This window comes from Equus asinus, chromosome 26 (assembly GCF_041296235.1).
Source record: "Equus asinus isolate D_3611 breed Donkey chromosome 26, EquAss-T2T_v2, whole genome shotgun sequence".
NCBI classification, from domain to species: domain Eukaryota; kingdom Metazoa; phylum Chordata; class Mammalia; order Perissodactyla; family Equidae; genus Equus; species Equus asinus.
The window spans coordinates 19,305,682-19,327,364 of record NC_091815.1 but is presented as its reverse complement, the minus strand read 5'-3'; the positions used below and the strand labels follow the sequence as shown (position 1 = coordinate 19,327,364).

At 38.1% G+C, this 21,683-nt stretch overlaps 1 long non-coding RNA gene across 1 annotated transcript in view; it reads left to right on the top strand.

Moving 5' to 3' along the window:
• The first annotated feature begins 1,035 nt into the window (after positions 1-1,035).
• Positions 1,036-21,683, top strand: part of LOC139042160 (uncharacterized) — an 85,511-nt gene continuing 64,863 nt past the window's right edge. Inside the window, exon 1 of the long non-coding RNA XR_011498481.1 lies at positions 1,036-1,191. This is a non-coding gene — a long non-coding RNA (uncharacterized lncRNA). The remainder of the gene's footprint in view (positions 1,192-21,683) is intronic.

Here is a 21,683-nt window from a genome sequence, read left to right as displayed (position 1 = left end):
ACATTTTAAAATTCCAATTTTTTTCTAATCGGTGATTTAAATAGAAAAAAATTCTCACCAGTTGAACCCTCATTTTCCTTTTGTCTTCCCTTTTTCTGTATTCCAATTTTCTATTTTGCCCATTTTTATAAGTTAATTTCCTTCTATAATATTTTCCCTTTTTGAAATCTTCTGCTTCTCATGGTTGATGCTTTTTTCTCTATTAAAAAGTGTGACTTCATTTTGCTCATCCAAATAACATAATAACAGCAGCCCTTTTCCCTTTTTCTGGTGGGTGAGGTGAGGTAGGAGGAGACCATGCCGCTGTCCACCCGCTGGTCGGGCAGGAGAGTATTGCTGCAGATTGAGGCGTGCAGCTGTGGTTTCATGAGAAGTCGCTCAAAATGAAACTTTGACCCCAGGCCTTGAGTTGATCTAGTTTACAGGTTGCGAAGACTCATAGGCCTTCAATGCTTGACAGAGTAAGTGTGAGCATTGCTTATAGTTATTTCAGAATCTTCGGAAAATATTTTTATACTTTTAGAATATTATTACATTAACTTTTTTATTCTTAGTTATGTTTTTATCCACTGTTTTTCATGTCACCAGTTTTATAACTCTGGGGATGGTTTCTAGAAACTTTGTGACAGCAGCTAGTTCTTTTTTCAAATAACTTGGAGTTCCTAAAAAGAACACTTGCCTTTTTTTTTTTTTATTAAGTTTAGCACCCGAGCTAGTGTCTGTTGCCAATCTTCTTCTTCTTTTTTTTTTCCTTCTTCTTCTTCTCCCCAAAGACCCCTGGCACATAGTTGTATATTCTAGTTTTAGGTCTTTCTGGTTGTGCCATGTGGGACGCCTCCTCAGCACGGCTTGATGAGCGGTGCCATGTTCGCACCCAGGATCCGAACTGGCAAAACCCTGGGCCACCGAAGCAGAGCACATGAACTGAACCACTCGGCCATGGGGCCGGCCCTGAACACCTGCCTTATTTAGGAGGAATTATACTTTATGTCACATTATTTGTAATCTAAGTATCTGAAATTCTTGCAGTCCCCCACCCCACCCAGTGTGGATGGATGCGCTGAAGCCATTTGGAAGGACGGGGCTGAGAAAAAGAAGCTGTGGAGCCCTGGCACACCTGTGAGGTCACGGGGGAGAGACGTGTTCAGATGCATCATCTGGTATCATGTTGACTTTCTGTGTTCTGAAAAAGTACGTTTGTTTCTATATTAATTGAAGATAAGCGTCAGAACAATCCAGTTCTCCACTGTGTTCAATGAAGTTTTTGGTAGAATCTGTTCACGTGAGGGTGGGATGAGGGAAATGTGTGCTGTGACTGGTTGAGGTGCCCACACCTCTGGAAGGGGTCTGGGTGTGACCCCACCTTTACACACCTGGAGGTTGGAAAATTGTCCCTGTGTAGATCCTCTGTGGCTCCCAGTGCGAATCTCCTGGAGGGGCCTGTATTAGTTAGCAGGTCAGTGTTTCCTCCTTGCGAGTGGCTTCTTTTGATAAGGTTGTCCCCTTTGTATTTGCAGGGAACAAAGATGAGAGAGATTGAGGAGAACTCTGGTTCCAATCACCCCTTGCTCATTCGGTGGCCGTTTTTCCCATCCCAGAGCTGTTTGTTGGGGATTGACTCCCAGTCACTGACATGATTTTCCAGTTTATTCTGAAAGTGTGAATCAGGAAGAACTGAATCTAAATACACTTTAAAAATATTTGAAGCTAAACGTGTATGTGGGTCTAGTATTAGTAAATATTTTTGTCTTTGTGTATATATATATATATATAAAACTAATTGTGTTCTTAGGAGTTACGTAGTAGTCTTGGTTCATAAAATTTTTAAAGTAAGACTTGGAAACATTTGTTCTTCAAACATTTACTGGATGTGTGTTACGTGCTGGATGGCGCATACAGGCTTTGGCGTCAGGGAGATGTGAATTCACGTCCTGGGTCTTCATTTGCCAGCTCTTGTGGCTTCGGGCAGATCGCTTAGCCATCCTGAGTCGTGGTGGATAACGTAGGCTTCCTGATGCGTAGCTTGTGGGATGTTGGAAGGATTAAATAAAATACTACATATAAAACAGAGCTAGATTTCTAGTAGGCACTCACTCATTGTTAGTTTTTCCTTCCCCTGAAGGATTTCAAACTTTAAAAATGACTCCTTTTATAAATTTAAAAATCAGACCACTTACCAGTATTTTTAAAAATTAGTTACATAAAATGAGTTTTGCTCTCAATAATTTTTAAGCTTTTAGAAACACACGTGCACACACACACACTCATGTGCTTTACATAACTGAGTTCTTCTGATTGATTCTGAGTTGGAAAACCCCTTTGATATGAAAAGATATAGTTGCAAATACTCATTTTCCCAAATATTTATTGTATTTGTGATTGTTATATAAGTATAATTGGCAGACGAATCCCACCAATATTTGCTTAAGATATGAAGGAAAAAAGTGTTCCTCTGACTTTGGAAATAACTTAGAGCAAGACCTCAAGGTGCGGGGTTTACCGTTCTAGTAAACTGAGGCAGGCCGCGCTAGGAATTTCGTTGTCCTTCCCGACTGGAAGCACAGGGGAGATCTTAAAGTGTGACGTTGGCAGGCTTCGTGTTCTTTACACTTCCTTGCTGCCTGGGGAGGCAGAGGATTTCGCAGTTTTTCCTACCTTCGTCACCATTTCATAATTCCTAATTTACCAAACTTGCTCTCTTTTTATAAATCTATGTCAACATAATGTGACATATTCCTGATAAACTCTGCAAATGTCTTTGCTTACTTATTGATTGACCCACCTGAGTCCCTCCTTTCCTTCTGCAGTCTGCATTCTGTGGGTGAGCTCTCCAGATGCTGAAACCTGGACGCTCTCTCGGGGTTCTGATTCCTGCTGCTCTTGAAGTTGCCAGGCGTTTTTCTGAGAGCCCCGAGCACTGCGTGCTGTGCAACTCCCGATAGAAGTGTCTTTGAGGCTGGAGAGGGTGGAAATTGTAAGAAAGCAAACCACTGAGTTAGGAGTTTTTACTTCAGGCTAATGCTAAATTATAAACTCAAAGTTCAGGCCTACGCATGGACTATCCTTGATAATTCTCTATGTGAATTGCCTGTAAGACATTTTTCTTTTGCCCAAAAGAATGACTACAGTTTCATAATTTCACTTAAAGTTACATAAAGTAAAACTTGGAATATTTTTCAGTATGTCACAGTACCATTTAGGATAAGAAGCAGGAAAATAATGGAAAAATGAGAATATCCTGGGCTTTATCTGGGAGCCTACTTCAGAATTAAAGCTTTTGGGAAAAAAAGAGTATACAAGTCATTTATTTTGAGGCTATGTTGATAGGTGTTTATAAGATCATGATATTTTTCTGGTGAGTTGTTGTTAAGTAACAATAATGCTTTTGGCCTTAAGTCTCATTTTCTCTTATGTTATACTAGCTCTGTGTGGGTGTTTGGTTGGAATTTCTTTTCCTATCTCTTTACTTTCGCTCTCTCTTTGTATTCTTAGATGTCTCTCTCTCTCTTTAAAAATAACCTTTTTTTTTAGTACAGCTTTACATTTACAGAGAAATGACTAAGGTCGTACAGAGTCCCCATATGCTCTGCAGCCAGTTTCCCATTATTAACATCTTACGTTAGTGTATTACGTTTGTTACACTTACCGAGCCAATATTGATATTATTAACTCAAGTCCATACTTGAATTAGCGGACCTTAGTTTTGACCCAATGTCCTTTTTCTGTCCCAGAATCCCATCCAGGACACCACTTGACGTTTAGTTGTATGTCTTTGTAGACTCCTCTTGGTTGTGATAGTTTCTCAGATTTTCCTTCTTTTTGATGACTGTGACAGTTTTGAGGAGTCCCAGTCAGGTATTTTGCAGAATATCCCTCCACTGGGATTTTTCTGATGTTTTTTCATAATTGGAATGGTGGGTTTTAGGGAGGAAGATCACGGAGGTAAAATGCCATTTTCATCATGTCATATCAAAGTGTATACTGTCAATATGACATCACTGTTGATGCTGACCTTGATCGCCTGGCTGAGGTGATGTTTGTCCGGGTTCTCCACTGTAAAGTTACTTTGTCCACCCTCCTGTCCATCCATTCCTTATTGTCGTCTTTGGAAGGAAGTCCCTGTGTTCAGCCCACATCTAAGGAGTGGACAGTTATTCTGCACCTCTTTGAGGGCAGAGTGTCTACGTAAATTATTTTAACTTCTTCTGCATTGGAAGATTGTGTCTTCTCCTCCGTTTATTTACTTAATCACTTATTTATATCAGTATAGACGCTTGGATATTTATTCCATACTTTGAGCTGCAATCCAATCTACTTAATTTTGTTGCTTAAGTTGTTCCGTCCTTGGCCACTGGGAGCTCTTTCAGTTGTCTCCTGTGTGTCTTGGACATGCTCCTATTGATGTAGGCTTTTTTTTTTCCCTGCCCCAGCCCTGGAGTCAGCCATTTCTCCAAGGAGTCCTGGTTCCTTCTGCTGGAGACTGGTATTAGAAACCAAGATCTGGGTGCTGGGTGTGCTCATTGCTACTGGGATGTCGTTGCTTCTAGGCCCTCTCACCTGCCAGAGCAAAGAATTTTGTGTGTATAAGTATGTCTCTTTTATAACAGCATATAAAGGAATTTTTTTCTTAAAAAAAAAATCCAGTCTGAGGACTCTGTCTTTTCTATGCAACTGTAGTCGGTTTACATGTGTTATGAATCCTGATGGCAGCAGGAGCTCTGGGATGCCCTGCCTCACCGTAGTTATCCCTGCCGCCACCTACATCTCTCTGCCTGGAGTTTTCTCTAACAGCTGAAGTCTGCTCAGCCACGAGCAGTCTACGGTGAAGGTGTGTGGGAGTGAATACCCGGCAGCGTCTCTCAACCAGTGACTGATAAATATGCACCCCAGCTTCTTCGCTCCTTTTTCACTCTCAGCTCTGGTTCCACACTGGACTCTACGCAGCTCTCAGAAACCTCCAGAGGGACTAAGCTGCGCTTATCCACGATGGGAACCTGCTTCACAATGCTTGTGACTGTCTTCCTTTCCCTGTCTCACTTTCCCATTCCCCAACCAGTATTTCTTGGGATCACTTCCCAACTAAACTACTTGCACTTGAATCTTTGTTTCAAGTTATGCTCCTGAGGGAACCCAAACTAACCCATGGACACATTTGGATGTGTTTCTATCTTGTAATGCTTCCTCTGTGTAATCATGCTGCTCTCGCCCTGCTCCCTTCCTGGCACTATTCATCTAGTTTTCTGTGTTTTCTCCCTACCCTGCCAATAGTTTGGAAGTTTTACATTCTATTTCTCTTCCTTTTTAGGTTACTTTTATCTTTTTAACGTGCTTAGTAAGCAATATCTATGCTTTCCTACAGAATAATATAAGGACTTTAGCAAACTTTTAAGCTGATTTCCTCCTATCGTTCATATCACTGAGCAGGTTTTAAATTCCACCTTCTTTTAATCACCTCTTCTTGCCCCAAGTTGGACGTTACTTTTTAAACATATGTTGTTATAGTCAATACTTATTTAGATATGTTTGTGAATTTCTTTGCTAACTATTCTTCTTGCATCAGCCTTTGGAGTGTACTTTCCTTCCCAAAGTGCACCCCTTACTAATTCTTCCAGCAAATGTCCATGAGTCATACACTTCCTCAATATTAGTTTAGAAATGTCATTACTTCACTCTCACAGATTATCTCACAGATAATTCAGAAAAGTACAGAATGCTAGATTGAATTGTTTTCCCTAAATACTTTCGTACTTCCAACTGCTGATTTTGATATCTATAATTTTGATGAGAAGTGTGCTGCTGGTCAGATAATTTTTTTTTGAGGGAAATCTGAATTTTCTTCATGGTAGATTTTTAAGATTATATTTTTATATTCAATATGTTTTCCAGTTTAACTAGTTTTTTTTTTTCTGGAGAAGATTAACCCTAAGCTAACATCTTGTTGCAAATTTTCCTCTTTTTTTTTTTTTGCTTGAGGAAGATTAGGCCTGAGCTAACATCTGTGCCAATCTCCCTCTATTTTGTATGTGGGTCACCACCACAGCATGGCTGATGAGTGGTGTAGGTCTGCATCCAGGATCCAAACCTGTGAACCCGAGCCACTGAAGCAGAGCATGCTGAACTTAACCACTAGGCCATGGGGCTGGCCCCTTAACTAGGATTTTTTTTTTTGTGTGTGTGTGTGTGTGAGGAAGATTGGTCCTCAGCTAGCATCCATTGCCAATTTTCCTCTTTTTGCTAACATTTGTGGCAGTCTTCCTCTATTTTGTATGTGGGATGCCATCACATCATGACTTAATGACCAGTGTGTAGGTTGGTGCCTGGGATCCATACCTACGAACCCTGGGCCGCTGAAGCAGAGTGTGTGAACTTAACCACTACACCTCTGGGTGGGCCCCTTAACTAGGATTTTTTGATGGGCTTTGTTTTTCCTTATCCTACCTAGCAGTAAGGACTCATAACTTCATCATTTCAGCCATTGTACTTGAAATATTGCCTTCTCTCATCTCTGTGAATTCTTAATTTGTGGCTTTTCTATTAGGTATATGTTAGATCTTATCATTTTATTTTTTATTACTTTTCTGCACTCTCTCTGTCTTTATCTCCCCCTGCCATATGCTGGGTGATTTTTTTGTATGTTTCCAGTTTGTTTATTCCTTCTTTAGCTTTGTCCAACCTATTTAATCCAATCACCAACTTTTAAATTTTAATGACTATATTATTATTTCTAGAAGTTTCATTTGTTTTTTTAAAATTGACCTATTTTTTTGTAAAAAAAACGGATCTGTCTTTTTTAAAGAAGTATCTCCTTAAATATTTTTAAATGTATTTATCATATAGGGTTTACCCCTCTCCCCCGTGGTGACTTGTTTTCTTGTGCACTATGTAAGCTTTTATGGTGAGTTTATCTTCCACGGGAGCTGCTTTTTGAAAATGTAAGTGATGTAGTGTGTTCTGGGCTTGGAGGCCTCTGCGGGGTGGTGGCATGTTGGCCGTGGTGGAGCTTTAGAGTTCCAGTGACCCTAGAAAGTCTGTGTGCTGGTCAATCCTCCTGGAGTTCCCGCACCACTCCAGAAGTGCCAATTTGGACCTGCATCTGTCTATGGCACAGACCTAGGGCTTATATTTCCTGGGAATTGTTTTTTCTCTTCATTACTCTTGGTTCAGGGTGAATGGCATGCTTCCATTGAGACTTCTCTGTCTGGGGTTGGAGAGGGATCTTTTTTTGATCTACTTATCATGGAACAGGGAGCCTGTGGAGGCCTAGGGTTTCATGCAGGGGAGCAAATTCCAGCCCCCTGCCTCAAGTGATCCTAAGGCCATACCTCCTATCCATGTTCCCTTAAAGCCTAATGTTGCATCTGAAAGTCGCTGTCAGTTCAGCTCCTTCTTCCAAGCCTAGCTTTGAGTTTCCTCTATTTTTGGCACTTGGACATTTCCATCTTTGTTTTGAGCTTCATTTTGTGTTAAAACATTTAAATTGTATTTTATCCATTTTTTTGTTCACTTACTTAACATAAATTTATGGAGCACTTTTTTTGTGTCCAATTACTGTTCTGCATACTGGGAATACATAAATGGTGAACAGAAGAGTGGCATGATCATAACATTTTACAAGGATTAATCTGTCTGCTTCATAGGTAATGGACGGTAGGAAAGCAAAAATAAAAGCAAGGAGAAGAATTATGTGCTATCGTAATAAGCCAGGCAAGAGATGGTGGTGGTTTGACCAGGGTGGTAGTGGTAGAGGAGGAGAGAAGTGGTCAGATTCTGATTATAGTTTGAGGGAGGGACAACATGATTTGTTGATGATTTGGAGGTGGATGTGAGAGAAAGAGAGGAGTCAAAGAGGACTTCAAAGTTTCCGACTAGAGTCCCTGGAAAAACTGATTGCTAACATAGGGAGGGCAGCAAGAGGAGCAGATGGAGGGGGGTGGAAAATAAGGAATTCAGTTTTGAACAGGTTAAGTTTGAAGTGTCTATTACACATCCAAGGGGACATGATGAGTAGGCTATTGAATATACAAGACAGGGGAGAAGAGGTGCAAATGAGAGGTAGACATTTGGAGGGTACTTATACATAGATGGAATTCAAAGTCCTGAGATGAGAAGCAGGTATAGCTGGAGAAGAAAAATATGCAAGGACTGACCTGTTGGGCACTCCAGTGTTAAGGGGTATTTATAATAGGCTGGGAGGGTTTTATCTGTTTTAGCCTAGTATGTCATGTTGCCATGAGTCCTCAATGCATTTAAATTAGTATTTTTTGTCCCTGGAACTATTTCATGCAAAAATTTTTGATGCTGTTATAAATGGTATTTCAAATTTTTAAAATCTCCAGTTGGTTATTGCTAGTACACAGAAATACAATTAATTGTTGAATATTAAACCTGTATTCTGAGACCTTTCTAAAATGATGTATTAATTCTAGTAGCTTTTTTGTAGATTCCTTAGGATTTTACATACCTGATTATGTTGATGGTGAGTATAGATGGTTTTACTTCTTTTCTAATATGTATGTGTTTTATTTCATTTCCTTGCCTTATTGCACTGGCTGGGACCTCTAGTACAATGTTGAATAGAAATGGTAAAAGTGGACATCCTTGCCTGTTCCTGATCTTTGGGGGGAAGTGTTCAGTCTTTCTTCATTACGTAGGTTTTTCATAAATGCTCTTTATCAGATTGAGGAAGTTTCTTTGTATTCCTAGTTTGCTGAGGCTCTTTTTCTTAAATGGATATCAAATTCTGTCTAATGCTTTTCCTGCATCTATTGAGATGATCATATGATTTGTTTTCTTTTATTTTGTGAACATGGTGAATTACATTGATTGATTTTTGAAAAATAAGTTTCCCTGCCCTCTTGAAAAGACTCCATTTGGTTATGATTATTCTCCTTTATATATATTGCTGAATTTGCTATCACTTTCTTAAAGATCTCTATGTCTATGTTTATGAACGATATTGGCCTGTAATTTTATTTTCTTGTAATGTCTCTGTCTGATTTTGGTATAAGGGTAATGTTGGCCACGTAAAATGAATTTTGAAATTGTTTCCTCTAACTTTGTTTTCTGAAAGAGTTTGTGTAAGATTTCTTCCTTTAAAAAAATCTGGACTTCAGTTTTCTTTGAGGAACAGTTTTTAAATACAAATTCAATTTTTTAAAAATAGATATAGGTCTACTCAGATTTTGTTTCTTCTTGTGACACTTTTGGTACTTTGTGACTTTCAAAGAAATTATCTTTTTCTTCTAAGTTGTCAGATTTATTGGTATAAACTTGTTCATGATATTCCTTTACTATGCTTTTAATAACTTTAGGATCTATAGTAATGTCCCCTCTTTTATTCCTGATATTGGTAATATATTTCCTCTCTTGATTTCTTGATCAGCCTAGCTAGCAGCTTCTCTCTTTTATTAGTCTTTTCAAAGAACAAGTTTTTTTGTTTCATTGATTTTTTTTGTATTATCTGTTTTCTATTTCATTGATTTCTGTTCTTATTTTTGTTATTTCCTTCCTTTTACTTACTTTGGGTTTAATTTGTTCATCTATTTCTATTTCTAGCTTCTTAAGATAGAAGCTTAGAGAATTTGTTTTAAACCTTTCTTCTTTTCCAATATAAGCATTTAAAGTTATAAAAATTTCCCTAAGCACTGTTTTAGCTCCATCCCACAAATTTTGGTACATTATGTTTTCATTATAATTCAGTTTGAAATATTTTCTAATTTCTCTTGTGATTTCTTGCTTGACTCATGGGTCATTTAGAACTGTGTTTAATTTCCAAATAGTTTGAAATTTTTCAAATATCCTTTTGTTTTTTATTTCTCATTTAATTAAGTTGTGGTCAGAGAATATGTTCTGTATATTTCCAATCTTTTTACATTTGTTGAGACTTGTTTTATGGCAGCATATGAACTATCCTGTTAATTTTCCATGTGTAATTGAAAAGAATGAATATTCTACAGTTGTTTGGTGTAGTGTTCTATAAATATCAGTTAATTTGAGTTCATTGATAGTATTCAGATTTTGCATATCCTTAATAGTTTTATCTGTTTGTTCTATCAATTACTGAGAGAGGAATGTTTAATTTCCAACTGTAATAGGGGATTTGCATATTTTTTCTTTCAGTCTGTTGGTTTTTGTTCTATGTATTTGGACATACATAGTTGTTAGTTGCATACTGGTTCAAGAGTGTTTTGTCTTCTTGATGATCTTACCTTTTTGTCATTATGAAATGTTAATCTTTATCTCTGGTAACATTCCATATTCTGATCTCTACGTTACTTGATTTTAATATTGCCATTCCAGTCTTCTTATGCTTAGTGTTTTCATGGAGTATCTTTTCTCATCATTTTTCAACCTGTGTCTTTATATTTAAAGGGAATTTCTTGTAGACAGTATATAGTTGCCTTTTATCCTTTCTAACAACCTCTCATTTTTATTTGGTGTGTTTATGTCATTTCATCTGATAGAATTATTGATATGACTCATTCAAATCTACCATCTTGCTAATTGTTTTCTATTTATCTCATCCGTTTTCTTATCCTTTTTCTTTTTTCCTCTTTTCCTGCTTTCTTTTGGATTATTTTAAAATATTCCATTTTAACTTTTTTATTGACTTATAAGCTCACCTCTTTTTTTGTTTTTAGTGTTTGCTCTAGAGTTTACAATATACAACTTTGCTGTATTACTGTCTACTTTAAAATATTACACCACCTCACATATGATATAAGAATCTTAAACCAATACTTCTATTCCCCACTTCTCATTTTTCAGCTATTTTTATTATTTTACGTGTTACTTCTGCATATTTTATAAACTCCACAATATATTGTTATTACTTTTGCTTTTAAAGGTCAATTAGCTTTTACAGAAATTGAACAAGAAAAATCTTTTATGTTTATTCAAATATTTACCATTTCTGATTATCTCCATTTTGCCTTGTAGATTTGAGTTTCCCTCTGGAATCATTTTCCTTCAGCTTGAATAATCTCCTTTACTATTTTCCATACTGTAGGTCTCTGGCAACCAATTCTCTTAGGTTTTGTTTGTCTGAAAAAAATATTTGTTTTATTTTCTTTTTTGAATGATTTTTTGGGTGGGAATTTTGAATGATATTTTCTAGGTTGATTTATTTTTAGCACTTTAAAGATGGGATGTCGTTGTCTTCCAGCTTAGCATTGTTTCTGAAGACAAGTAGGTGATAATGCTTGCCTTTGTTTCTCTGTCCGTAATGGGTCTTTTCTCTGAGTGCTCTTAGGGTTTTCTCTTATTGGTTTTCATAATTTGATTATGATGATTCTGTGCATTGCTTTCTCTGTGTTTTTCATACTTAGAGTTTGTTGAAATTCTTGTGTCTGTGGGTTTATAGTTTCAGAAAATCTAAGAAATTTCCCACTATTTTTTCTGCCTACATTCCTTCTTTTAATTACATATACATCAGAATATGTCATAGTATCTGAGAAGGTCACAGAGGCTCTGTTAATTTTTTTGGCTTTATTACTCTGTGCTTCGGTTTGGATAGTTTCTACTACTTTGTCTCTAAGTTTACTGATCCTTTCTCCTACAGTATCTAGTTTGCTCTTGAGCCCACCCTAGTGAATATTCCCTTTCAGATATTCTATTTTTCATCTATAGATGTTCCATTTTTTTCTTTTAAATTTTTATTTTCATCATGTTGAGGTTTTCCTTTAAATCTTTGGACATATTTATAGTATCTCAACTTTTTACTTTTATTTTTTTGAGATTCATAATAGTTTACATCATTGTGAAATTTCAGTTGTACATTTTTTTCTTGTCTGTCACTGCATAAGTGCTCCCTTTCACCCCTTGTGGCCACCCTCCACCCGCTTCCCCTGGTAGCCACTGAAATTTTCTTTGTCCATGTGTTTGTTTATATTGCACATATAAGTGAAATCATGTGGTGTTTGTCTTTCTTAGTCTGGCTTATTTCACTTAGCATAATACCCTCCAGGTCCACCCATGTTGTTGCAAATGGGATGATATTGTCTTTTTTATGGCTGAGTAGTATTCCGTTGTGTATATATATCACATCTTCTTTATCCAATCATTGGTTGATGGGCACTTGGATTGTTTCCACGTCTTGGCTATTGTGAATAGCGCTGCAATGGACATAGGGGTGCTTATGTTGCTTTGGGTTGTTGATTTCACGTTGTTTAGGTAGATACCCAGTAGTGGGATAGCTGGATCGTATGGTATTTCTATTTTTAGTTTTTTGAGGAATCTCTATACTGTTTTCCGTAGTAGCTGCATGAGTTTGCATTCCCACCAGCAGTGTATGAGCGTTCCCTTTTCTCTACATCCTCTCCAACATTTGTTGTTTTTGGTCTTTGTAATTACAGCCATTCCGACTGGTGTAAGGTGCTATCTCATTGTAGTTTTGATTTGCGTTTCCCTAATGATTAGTGATGTTGAGCATCTTTTCATGTGCCTGTTGGCCATCTGTATATCTTCCTTTGAAAAAGGTCTGTTCATATCCCCTGCCCACTTTTTCATTGAGTTGTTAGTTTTTTGTTGTTGTTGAGTTGTGTGAGTTCTTTATATATTTTGGGTATCAACCCCTTGTCTGATAAATGATTTGTAAATATTTTCTCCCAGTTGGTGGGTTGTCTTTCCATTTTGTTGATAGTTTCCTTTGCTTTGTAGAAGCTTTTTAGTTTGATGTAGTTCCATTTGTTAACTTTTCTTTTGTTTACCTTACCTGAGTAGATATGGTATTCAAAAAGGTGAGGCTAACACGGATGTCAAAGAGTGTACTGCCTATATTTTCTTCTAGGATTTTTATGGTTTCAGTTATTACATTCAAATTATAGTATCTCTTTAAAGTTTTCATTTTTTTTATTTCATCCTCCCAATAATTTGCAAGTCTGTTTCTATTGACTGATTTTTATCCTGGTTAAAGGTAACATTTTTCTGCTTCTTTGCATGTCTAGTAATTTTTTATTTACTGCTAAATGATGTAAATATCATCTTGTTTAATGTTTGGATTTTGTTTTATTTTCTTTAATTCTATATTGAATTTTGTTTTGTTTTGGAAGCTGAATGATTTATCTATGAATTAATTTGATCTTATTGAACCAGTTTTTAATATTTGTGAGGGTGAGTCTGGAAGAACCTTTACACTAGGACTAGTTTACCCCACTTACTCCTTATCTTACCACTTATCTGTGACCTTTCTGGTGTTTCTGCTTCCTGCCCAGAGTTTTCAACAAGGTCACTTCTTTCAGTTGATGGGTATTCAAACATCAAACATTCAAACACTGGGAGTTCCAATAGTTTTTCAGTTTATATATCCCTGGTAGCCATTCTTTCCCAAGAACTTTTTCATTGTCTTGCCTTGTTGTATCTCACTCTATGCCTGCGTGGTCTGGAATCCAGCCAACAATTCAAGGGGACCACTATGCAGATATCAGGAGCTCTTTCTCTGTACAACTTTCTCTTCTCTGGTACTGTGCCCCATACATTCCAGCTACCTCTCACTTTTAAAACTCTGATATCTTTCTTTTCAGTTCACTGAGTTTGCTATTAGCTTTTAGGGATCTCCATACCTGTATCATGGTCTTGGTAAGTACCCAGAGGCAGAAAATCAGGGTAATTGTAAGGGTCACACTGTTTCCCTTCTTTCTGGGGTCACAGTCTTGTGCTGCCTCTTGTTCATGTCTGAAAGTAGTTGGTTTATGTATTTTGTCCAATTTTTTAGTTGTTTACAGTGGGAGGGCAAGTCTAATTCTAGTTACCCTATCATGTCTGGGTGTGGAACTCCCATATTGCTTTTTTTATTATTCTAAAAAACATTGTTTGGTCAAAGAATTTGGTACTTTGAATAATCTTATAGGAAATGTTTATTGTTAAATTAATTTTCTTAGAAAGGTGTCCTTTATGCATGGATAGAAGTAACATTAAAATTAATATAATATTTCAGCGTAATCTAGAGCCTATTCTTTATAGAATCTGTCCCCTTTACGTATATGTCTATTTATATGCGTATGTATTTGTAGATGTGTGCCCAAGTGTTGTATGTATGCAAATGTATTTAAATTTACATGTTCAAAATACACACATACACCACACAGAGCCCATTCGTGGGAATTAGAAACTCTCAAGAACTTGAAATACCACTGTACTGGATGGAATTGTGTCTCCCTGAAAAGATATGTTTAAGTACTAACGCCTTGTACCTGTGAATGTGACCTTATTTGAAAATAGAGTCTTTGCAGATGTAATCGAGTTAAAATGAGGTCATAGTGGATCAGCGTGGGCCCTGATCCAATGGCTGGTGTCCTTATAAGAGAGGCATTTGGACACAGAGAGACAGAAACAGAGGGAAGATGGCCACGTGAGGATGGAAGCAGAGACGAGTTATGCTGCCACCAGCCAAGGACAACCAAGGATTGCCAGCAACCACCAGAAGCTGGAAGAGGCAAAGAAGGACTATGAGGGCATAAAATTCTGTTGGTTTATATGCAGTTGGTGGTACTTTGTTATAACACCCTAGGAAATTAATGTAGTCACCTTACATAGGTTCTTAGCAGCTATGCCAAAGACATTCAAGTGGAGATAACAAGGAAGCCAGGGGATATTGACCCTTGGAATATAAAAGAAAGGTCAGGGCAAATGATACACATTTGGTAACTGCAAATTCTTTTCCTATCTTCCTATTGGGCTGTGTTTCTTATGTATTTGTAGGAACTCTGTAGAACTCTAAATTCTGGATGTTAATCTTTTCTTATATATGTTGTAAGTGTAGATAATTAGCTAATTTTATATTGTGTCCTAATTTGGGTAACAGTTTGTACAAATATGCTCTTCCCTGGGGATCAGTCCAGCAGAGCTAAGAACACGGCTTCTGGGGCCGGATGCCTGGGTTTTCATGCTACTTCCCATTTTTCAGCCATATGATCTTGGAAAAATTATTAATCTCTGTGTGTGCCATTTTCCTCCTCTATAAAATAGGGCTATACCTTCCCGATGGAGTTTACGATGATTAAATGGAACGATTCTGGCAAAGTACTTCTTAGTGTTAGTGATACATATTAAATATTCAATGAATATTAGCTATAATTAATATTATTATCACTTATCTCACAAATTTATGTCAAAAATTCCTTTAGTTGATATTTTTATTAATTTGAGTAAGCATGTTGTTTGTTAAACATTTATCAATAAGTTCTGAATATAATGGATAGGATATGGGAAGAATTTGGTTGCAAAATAATTGCTCCAAAAATGGTGAAATTTAGGTAAATATTTTTTCTAGTATTATATACTATGAATTCTAAGTCTCAGATCTGACATATTAGAAATCTTAGCTATTTGAGCTTGTTTTATATATATATATATATATATCCAGACTGAGAAGTAGACACTGTAAACTCTATTTATGTGAGAAAATTAAACATTATTTCCCTGTCTTTAAAATAACCTCTTTCCTTGTCTTTAAAATAACTTTTTCTGCGGCCAGCCCCGTGGCTGAGTGGTTAAGTTGGCGCACTCTGCTTGGGTGGCCCAGGGTTTCGCCGGTTCGGATCCTGGGCGCAGACATGGCACCGCTCATCAGGCCATGCTGAGGCGGCGTCCCACATGCCACAACTTAGAGGGACCCACAACTAAAAATACACAACTATGTACCGGGGGGCTTTGGGAGAAAAAGGGAAAATAAAATCTTTAAAAAAAATAAAATAAAATAACTTTTTCCTTCAGAGTTTGTCTTTGGCTCGATGGTTACACAGTGTTACTTGTATTTAATTACTCTTTTGAATTTTTTTGCTGAATTTGCACAGGTTATTCCCGGGTGTTTAACCATCAGAACCTCCTTACCGAATGGTCTTCTTGAAGTACCTTTAGGAGGGGATAAGATATTTGATATATAGATAGTTATTGCCAGCGTCTTTGTTAATGTTTTTGTTTGTTATGCATAAAAATTGTCTAATTTGTTAAAGACTTCTATAATATGTAATATATATATTATCATATTTATTTTTGTTCTTCCTACCAAAATTAATAGAAATTTTCCTGTGAAAAATTTCCTTGGTTTATTTTCCAGAAACCTGTTCCCAGCAGAAACTCTTAACACTTTATTTTTTTTCAAAGAGACAGGTGAATGTAGTTTCTAGAGAGAAGATTCTCTGATATGAACCGGCTAAGACAGCTTGTAATAACATTACTTGGTATTTTTCGGGCACAGCAGGGAAGTGTCCACAATATATTCCAGTAAAATCCTGTGGGATTTTGTGTTCAGATTTTTGCAAGCCAGAAACACAGGTCCCTGAAGGTAGTGGTTTTTACACTTAAAGAAAGGATTTTCTTTTTTCTTTTTGTGTTATGTTAATAAACGTGGAATGACCTCAACACCAGAGGGCAGTATTTTATAGTAGTTGCCCAAATGGCTTTATGGTCTGTAATTATCTGATGGATTTGAAAAGATGTCTTATGTATGTTTGGTGTTTTCCCCATGTTGCTGTATGATACACCTGGTCCTGGAGTCATAATGACTCTAGAATTCATAAACCGCAGGCTTTCTCCCGCTTTTTTAGTCATTCTGTTTTGTGGAGTTAAGGCTCCCTGAATTAATTTTCATTCTAAGCTGTGCTGATTCTGGTGGTTCATCCGGTTGGCACAGCCCTGCAGGCCCCCAGCCCAGCCCAAAGGAGGCTCCGCCTTGTTAGGGAGTAAAAGTCAGATTCGTGTGTAGCCGGCAGACTTGGTTTGGCTTCAGGGATGGTCAGAATTTATGAATTTTGTTCCAGAAGAGTATCTTCATCTTACCGAGAAGAAAAACTTTCATAACATTTATTTTTATTTTATTTTTTATTTTTGAGGAAGATTAGCCCTGAGCTAACATCTGCTGCCAATCCTCTTCTTCTTTTTTTTGTTTTTGCTGCGGAAGACTGGCCCTGAGCTAACATCCGTGCCCACCTTCCTCTACTTTATATATGGGACGCCTTCCACAGCATGGCGTGTCAGGCGGTGTGTAGGTCTGCACCCCGGATCTGAACTGGTGAACCTGGGCCGCTGAAGCGGAACATGCAAATTTAACCTCCGCGCCGCTGGGCTGGCCCTGCATAAAATATATTTAATGCACATTTATACTTTTTGCAGTTTAAAAACAACAGACAATAATGGGGACATTTCAATAGAGTGCATTTGATTCCCCATCTCTTCTTGTTTGCTAGGTTCCCTTCTATATAACTGTATGTATTTAAAAAGTTTAAAATGCTTTTTAAAAAACTTTTCTGGTATCCTTGTTAAAACAGGAAAGCATCCTTATATTGAGTAGGTAATTCCTATTTTCTCCCTTTAAAAAACTTTTCGCCGGGGCTGGCCCCGTGGCCGAGTGGTTAGGTTCGCGCACTCCGCTGCAGGCGGCCCAGTGTTTCGTTGGTTCAAATCCTGGGCGCGGACATGGCACTGCTCATCAGACCACGCTGAGGCGGCATCCCACATGCCACAACTAGAAGGACCCACAATGAAGAATATACAACTATGTACTGGGGGGCTTTGGGGAGAAAAAGGAAAAAATTAAAAAAAAAAACAATCTAAAAAAAAAAAAAAAACTTTTCCCCTGCCTGCTACACATGTAATACATATTCATTGTGGAAAATAAATATGTACAGCAAAAGAAGAAAGTAAAAACACTTGTAATCTCGTAAATAAGATTTTGTTATATATACCCTCTGCTGTTTCCAGTTTAAAAACAAAATATACAGTGGAAACATACTGTACATGCTATTTGATAATTTGTATTTTTTGCATAATAGTGTAACGAGCATTTCGCCACATTGTACATCACTTTTAATGATTATTTAGTGTTTTGTAGTATGGCTGTATGTGGTTCATTTCGTCACTTTACCCTCCTATCAGCAGTACATGAGAGAGTCTGGGTTATTCACACGCTCACCTACTATGGGTCTTATTATTTAAAAAAACCCAAACTGCATTAATCTACTGTGTCGTTCAACAGATGGGTGTGGGTTGCTGGCCATGGACCAGGTATTACTCTCAGTGCTCAGGACAGATTCATGAAAGAGAACAGCCCCCATGAGACTTATGTTCTAGTGGAGGAGACAAACGTAAATAATAAATGTAATAATTGAGTAAATCTTTTCGTGTTTTAGAAAGCAATAAATGCTACAGAAAAAAAAAAAACAGAGCAGGTTAAGGGGTAGGGAGGAGGGTGCAGTTTTAGTCAGAGAAGTCTGGGTGACCCGAATTGAGAAAGTGACGTCACAAGACTTGAATGCAGTGACACATATTTTAATTGGAATTTTTGTCATTACTAAGGCTAAGCAGTCTTTTTATGTTTATTCTCATGTGCGTTGTCTGCTCATGTCCTGTGCCACTTTTTCCGATTGGATGTTAGTTTTTCTGTCTTGATTTTTTTTTAAACTTTTCATTTGGAAATAACTTTGCATTTACAGAAAATTGACAGTCTAAATGTAGTACAAAGAAGACCTGTATACACTTTACCCAGATTCACATATTATTAACATTTTGCCTATTTTTCTTTTCGCTATGTATCTAATTTTTTTCCTGAACCATTGGAGAGTAAATTGCCTGTCTCATGGCCCTGTTCCTCTAAATGCTTCAGTGAGTATTACCCAGAAATAAGAAGGTTTTCCTACATTACCCAGGTATAACTATCAACTTCGGTAAATTTGCGTAGTACCTCCATCTAATCTACTGTCAGCATTCCACGTTTGTCAAGTGACCCAATAACATCCTTTGTAGCACTGTTTCTCCTCAAATCAAGATTCAGTCCGGGATCAGATGTTGCAGGTAGCTGTCCTGTCTCTTTAGGCTCCTTTAAGCTGGAGCATTTCCACAGCGTTTATGTCATTGACATTTTAAAAGACGATTGTCTTAGTCCATTCAGGCTGTTACAACAAAGTACCACAGGCTGGTGGCTTAGAAACAACAGAAACTGACTTCTCGCAGTTCTGGAAGCTGGAACCCCAAGATCACGGTGCCAGCATGGTTGGCTTCCCGGGAAGGCCCCCTTCTGGGTTGCAGACTCTGGCCTTTGCTGGGTCCTCACATGGTGGAAGGGGGGTAGGGAGCTCTGTCAGCCCTATAAAGGGCACTCATCCCGTTCATGAGCGCTCTGCCCTCGGGACTTAAGCACCTCCCCGAGGCCCATCTCCTAGTGCCATCACCTTGGGGGGTAAGTTTCCAACGTAGAATGTGGGGGGACAAACATTCAGACCACAGCAGTTATGACCTCTCATTTTTTTATTAGAATGTCGCACATTTTGAGCGTCTCTGATGCTTTTTCATGACTGGATTTAGGAAATGCATTCTTGGCTAGAATATCACTTACATGGGAGGTGTCCTGAGCATGTCCATCTGGAGACCCTCGATGTCCGTCTGTCCCACAATGGTCATATTCATTTTGATCATCTAATCAAGTTGTTGTCCTGTTTGTCCACTGGATAGTTAACTATTTTTCCCCTTAAAACTAATAAGCCAGCTATGAGGAGACCCTTTAAGGCTGTGCACATCCTGCTTCTCATCAACGTTCCCTCCCGTGTCAGCCCCCATTGAGGACCGTGCCTTGCTAATCTTCTCTATGGTGGCCGCAGGGGAGGAAAAGGTTTTCCTTGACCTCCTTAGGGTCTCTGGCTGGGTCTGAAAATTAAACTGACAGACAGATTAACGGAGAAAAGCATACACATTTTTTTGAATTTTTACATGTATGTGGGAGCCTTCCCAAGAGAACGAAGACGCAAAGAAGTGACCGGAGCAGGAAACGTTTATATATTTTGGACAAAGAAACAACGAATTTGTGAAGAATTGATAAAGAGTTGGGGTTGGGGCTGGGGCAGTAAATGGTGAAGAAGTGACTAGGAAGCTAAGGGTTAGTTTAACAAGGCTGTTTATACAGCTTTCTTGGCCCTCAGTTCCTGCCTCTGCTGATAAGAATGTCTTCTTTCCTCCGGGTACAGGGAGCACACCTTTCACATGGGACATTTATGGCCTGTTTCAGGGAAGAAGGGTGAGGTGAGGAGGTCAGAGTGACCCTCCAGCTTCTGCCATTTTCTCAAACTCCTTCAGCTTAGGATATTCCATATGCCGAGATGCTGTATTTTGGGATAGAGTGTCTTGCACTCCATCACTGTAAAATGATGATTTTCCAACTGTGGTGTTTCCTCCGTGTTTTCTAGTTGGTGCTAGGCATCTACTGTAAGCAAGAATCCTCTCTTCTCCTCTGTTTGTCTCTCTCTCCATCCATCATCCGTCTGTCTGTCTATCTATCTAATCTATCATCTATCATCCATATGTACTTATGGATTTCTACTTTTATTTTATTTTCCCCCATGCCTTTTTCTCCCCAAATCCCCCCAGTACATAGTTGTATATTTTACTTGTGGGTCCCTCTAGTTGTGGCACGTGGGACGCCACCTCAGCAAGGCCTAATGAGTGGTGCCATGTCTGTGCCCAGGATCTGAACCCTGGGCCGCCAAAGCGGAGTGCACGAACTTAACCATTCTGCCACAGGGCCTGCCCCCAGATTTCTACTTTTCAATGGTTTGTGATTTATTTATATTTATTATTTTGGCACTCACATTGTCCCAGTTTTGGACTGTGGGAGTCCCTTCAATCTGGCTCCTGTGTCTTTGTGAGCCTCTATTAATTTTGGGGGGCATTCTCTTACTTTCTGTTCTAACAAGATATTCCAGGCTCATCATACACCTTCCCAGTCCAAAAATTCATTCATTTCTCCAAGGATCCTAATTCTTTTTTTTTCTTTTTGCTGAGGAAGATTTGCCCTGAGCTAACGTCTGTTGCCAATCTTCCTCCATTTTTTATATGTGAGCCACTGCCACAGCATGGCCACTGACAGATGAGTGGTGTAGGTCAGCGTCCAGGAGCCGAACCTGGGCTGCCACGGCAGAGTGTGCTGAACTTGACCGCTGGGCAACTGGAGCTGGCCCAAGGATCCTAATTCTTTTGAACATGGAATGGTATTAGAGACCAAGATATGGACACTATGTGTGCTCATTGCTACTGGGATGTTTTGCTTTTAGGCCTTGTCAGTAGACATTGCTAGACAATATGTGGATGCATATACACACGCACCCACACATTTGCATGTATGCATTTTGTCTGGATGTTTAAGAATTCTTTATATGTATTAAGGAATACATTAGAATCTCATCTGTATTAGAAGTAACCTTCCCAGCTTATAATTTGCATTTTAATTTTTCTTGTTATTTGGTTTGTGATGTTTTGAACTATAAAGTTTTGCTGTAATTTTCTTTTCTTTTTTGTTTATGTTTCCGCTCTTGGTATTGATCTAAGATTCTACAAATATTCACATATTTTGGTCCTTTCATTGAAAAAATTTAAACCTCTAATTCACCTCTAATTTACTTTTTGCATGTGGTGTGACATAACAAACATTTCTTTTCCCTGTTTATTTAGCAGGTTAATAGCATTTATTAAGCAGTAACAGCTTGTTGGCAATGTCACTTTTATCATATTTGTGTGTGTGTATCACTGTGCAAACACACACAACACTCATATGCACTTGGGTTTGTTTTTTAGATTTTTTATTGCACTGATCTGTCTGTTTTGTCTTGTGCCACTACCACATTGTATTAAAACTTCTAGCTTTACAGTTTTTCTAATGTCTGCATTTGTTTACGTTCACTCATTTTTCCGTTGAGCCATTC